Source organism: Salvelinus fontinalis, unplaced genomic scaffold, assembly GCF_029448725.1.
Source record: "Salvelinus fontinalis isolate EN_2023a unplaced genomic scaffold, ASM2944872v1 scaffold_1564, whole genome shotgun sequence".
NCBI classification, from domain to species: domain Eukaryota; kingdom Metazoa; phylum Chordata; class Actinopteri; order Salmoniformes; family Salmonidae; genus Salvelinus; species Salvelinus fontinalis.
The window spans coordinates 9,189-13,782 of NW_026601773.1; positions in this window are offsets into that span (position 1 = coordinate 9,189).

Sequence of the window (4,594 nt, forward strand, 5' to 3'; positions counted from 1 at the left end):
TCCTGGCTGGATCCATGTATGTCTGTGTGTCTGTGATACCAGCACACCTCACTGAGTGCAATGTATGGCAAATATGTGATCCTCCTGGGACGGGGGCCAACGGGGGCCGGAGCCTGCTGTTTCAGAGACTACACCATGTCAGGGTGATGTATGTGATGCAGTAACACTAGCTCCGGGTAGACATAGGGGGGGAAGCAGTACCTCACTGGCTGTCCAACCAGCTCCTCAGATCCCTGGGACAGAGATATAGGGGCCGCATGTAAACATTTGAGACGTGTCAGTCACTTCTCTGAAAGGTGATTTATCATCATCACCAAGCTAACAGGGTCCTCTACCCTGACCCTGGTGCTGTACCCTGGACTGACCCTGGTGTTCTACCTTAACCCTGGTGTTCTACCCTGACCCTGGTGTTCTACCCTGACCCTGGTGCTGTACCCTGGACTGACCCTGGTGTTCTACCCTGACCCTGGTGTTCTACCCTAACCCTGGTGCTGTACCCTGGACTGACCCTGGTGTTCTACCCTAACCCTGGTGCTGTACCCTGGACTGACCCTGGTGTTCTACCCTGACCCTGGTGCTGTACCCTGGACTGACCCTGGTGTTCTACCCTGACCCTGGTGTTCTACCCTGACCCTGGTGCTGTACCCTGGACTGACCCTGGTGTTCTACCCTGACCCTGGTGTTCTACCCTAACCCTGGTGCTGTACCCTGGACTGACCCTGGTGTTCTACCCTGACCCTGGTGTTCTACCCTAACCCTGGTGTTCTACCTTAACCCTGGTGCTCTACCTTAACCCTGGTGTTCTACCCTAACCCTGGTGTTCTACCCTAACCCTGGTGTTCTACCCTAACCCTGGTGTTCTACCCTGACCCCGGTGTTCTACCTTAACCCTGGTGTTCTACCTTAACCCTGGTGTTCTACCCTAACCCTGGTGTTCTACCCTAACCCTGGTGTTCTACCTTAACTCTGGTGTTCTACCTTGACCCTGGTGTTCTACCTTAACCCTGGTGTTCAACCTTAACCCTGGTGTTCTACCTTAACCCTGGTGTTCTACCCTAACCCTGGTGTTCTACCTTAACTCTGGTGTTCTACCCTGACCCTGGTGTTCTACCCTAACCCTGGTGTTCTACCCTGACCCTGGTGTTCTACCCTAACCCTGGTGTTCTACCTTAACCCTGGTGTTCTACCCTGACCCTGGTGTTCTACCTTAACCCTGGTGTTCTACCCTGACCCTGGTGTTCTACCTTAACCCTGGTGTTCTACCTTAACCCTGGTGTTCTACCTTAACCCTGGTGTTCTACCTTAACCCTGGTGTTCTACCCTGATACTGGTGTTCTACCTTAACCCTGGTGTTCTACCTTAACCCTGGTGTTCTACCTTAACCCTGGTGTTCTACCCTGATACTGGTGTTCTACCTTAACCCTGGTGTTCAACCTTAACCCTGATGTTCTACCCTAACCCTGGTGTTCTATCCTAACCCTGGTGTTCTACCCTAACCCTGGTGTTCTACCCTAACCCTGGTGTTCTACCCTGACCCTGGTGTTCTACCCTGACCCTGGTAGTCTACCCAGACCCTGGTGTTCTACCCTAACCCTGGTGTTCTACCCTAACCCTGGTGTTCTACCCTGACCCTGGTAGTCTACCCTAACCCTGGTGTTCTACCCTAACCCTGGTGTTCTACCCTAACCCTGGTGTTCTACCCTGACCCTGGTAGTCTACCCTAACCCTGGTGTTCTACCCTGACCCTGGTAGTCTACCCTAACCCTGGTGTTCTACCCTAACCCTGGTGTTCTACCCTAACCCTGGTGTTCTACCCTAACCCTGGTGTTCTACCCTGACCCTGGTAGTCTACCCTAACCCTGGTGTTCTACCCTGACCCTGGTAGTCTACCCTAACCCTGGTGTTCTACCCTGACCCTGGTAGTCTACCCTAACCCTGGTGCTCTACCCTACCCTGACCCTGGTCTGTATCGGCCTGTATAAGTCTGTTTCAGTCTGTATCGGTCTGTATCTGTTTGAGTTGGTCTGTACCGGTCTGTATCAGTCTGTATCAGTCTGTATCAGTCTGTATCGGTCTGTATCCGTGTATCAGTCTGTATCCGTGTATCAGTCTGTATCGGTCTGTATCAGTCTGTATCAGTCTGTATCGGTCTGTATCGGTCTGTATCAGTCTGTATCGGTCTGTATCGGTCTGTATCAGTCTGTATCGGTCTGTATCGGTCTGTATCGGTCTGTATCGGTCTGTATCAGTCTGTATCAGTCTGTATCAGTCTGTATCAGTCTGTATCCGTGTATCAGTCTGTATCGGTCTGTATCAGTCTGTATCGGTCTGTATCAGTCTGTATCGGTCTGTATCAGTCTGTATCGGTCTGTATCGGTCTGTATCAGTCTGTATCAGTCTGTATCAGTCTGTATCAGTCTGTATCAGTCTGTATCCGTGTATCAGTCTGTATCGGTCTGTATCGGTCTGTATCGGTCTGTATCAGTCTGTATCAGTCTGTATCAGTCTGTATCGGTCTGTATCGGTCTGTATCAGTCTGTATCAGTCTGTATCAGTCTGTATCAGTCTGTATCCGTGTATCAGTCTGTATCGGTCTGTATCAGTCTGTATCGGTCTGTATCAGTCTGTATCAGTCTGTATCAGTCTGTATCAGTCTGTATCAGTCTGTATCAGTCTGTATCCGTGTATCAGTCTGTATCGGTCTGTATCAGTCTGTATCGGTCTGTGTCAGTCTGTATCAGTCTGTATCAGTCTGTATCAGTCTGTATCAGTCTGTATCCGTGTATCAGTCTGTATCAGTCTGTATCAGTCTGTATCCGTGTATCAGTCTGTATCGGTCTGTATCGGTCTGTATCGGTCTGTATCAGTCTGTATCAGTCTGTATCAGTCTGTATCAGTCTGTATCGGTCTGTATCGGTCTGTATCAGTCTGTATCGGTCTGTATCAGTCTGTATCAGTCTGTATCAGTCTGTATCAGTCTGTATCCGTGTATCAGTCTGTATCGGTCTGTATCAGTCTGTATCGGTCTGTATCAGTCTGTATCAGTCTGTATCAGTCAGTATCAGTCTGTATCAGTCTGTATCAGTCTGTATCAGTCTGTATCCGTGTATCAGTCTGTATCGGTCTGTATCAGTCTGTATCGGTCTGTATCAGTCTGTATCAGTCTGTATCAGTCTGTATCAGTCTGTATCCGTGTATCAGTCTGTATCGGTCTGTATCGGTCTGTATCGGTCTGTATCAGTCTGTATCAGTCTGTATCAGTCTGTATCCGTGTATCAGTCTGTATCAGTCTGTATCAGTCTGTATCGGTCTGTATCAGTCTGTATCAGTCTGTATCAGTCTGTATTAGTCTGTATCAGTCTGTATCAGTCTGTATCAGTCTGTATCAGTCTGTATCAGTCGGTATCAGTCGGTATCAGTCTGTATCAGTCTGTATCAGTCTGTATCCGTGTATCGGTCTGTATCGGTCTGTATCGGTCTGTATCGGTCTGTATCAGTCTGTATCAGTCTGTATCAGTCGGTATCAGTCTGTATCAGTCTGTATCAGTCTGTATCAGTCTGTATCAGTCTGTATCAGTCTGTATCAGTCTGTATCAGTCTGTATCAGTCTGTGTCCGTCTGTATCAGTCTGTATCAGTCGGTATCAGTCTGTATCAGTCTGTATCAGTCTGTATCAGTCTGTATCAGTCTGTATCAGTCTGTATCCGTGTATCAGTCTGTATCAGTCTATATATGTGTATCAGTCTGTATCAGTCTGTATCAGTCTGTATCAGTCTGTATCGGTCTGTATCGGTCTGTATCAGTCTGTATCGGTCTGTATCAGTCTGTATCAGTCTGTATCAGTCTGTATCAGTGTGTATCAGTGTGTATCAGTCTGTATCAGTCTGTATCAGTCTGTATCAGTCTGTATCAGTCTGTATCAGTCTGTGTCCAGTGGCGGTCAGTGCTGTTTATGATGAGGGAGGGCCTTATTTCTATTACATCATATTGGATGACTGTCATTCATATTCACCCAGTTCAATGTAACAGTTATAGGTTTAGGTTACTGTCATTCATATTCACCCAGTTCAATGTAACAGTGATAGGTTTAGGTTACTGTCATTCATATTCACCCAGTTCAATGTAACAGTGATAGGTTTAGGTTACTGTCATTCATATTCACCCAGTTCAATGTAACAGTGATAGGGTTTAGGTTACTGTCATTCATATTCACCCAGTTCAATGTAACAGTGATAGGTTTAGGTTACTGTCATTCATATTCACCCAGTTCAATGTAACAGTGATAGGTTTAGGTTACTGTCATTCATATTCACCCAGTTCAATGTAACAGTGATAGGTTTAGGTTACTGTCATTCATATTCACCCAGTTCAATGTAACAGTGATAGGTTTAGGTTACTGTCATTCATATTCACCCAGTTCAATGTAACAGTGATAGGTTTTCACAGGAAAAACACAACTAGACAATCATTTGTGCCAGGTGTGATATCCCTCCTAAATAGCTCGGGCTAATGTTCCTATAGACTCAGTAAGACCAGCAGGCTAATGTTCCTATAGACTCAGTAAGACCAGAAGGCTAATGTTCCTATAGACTCA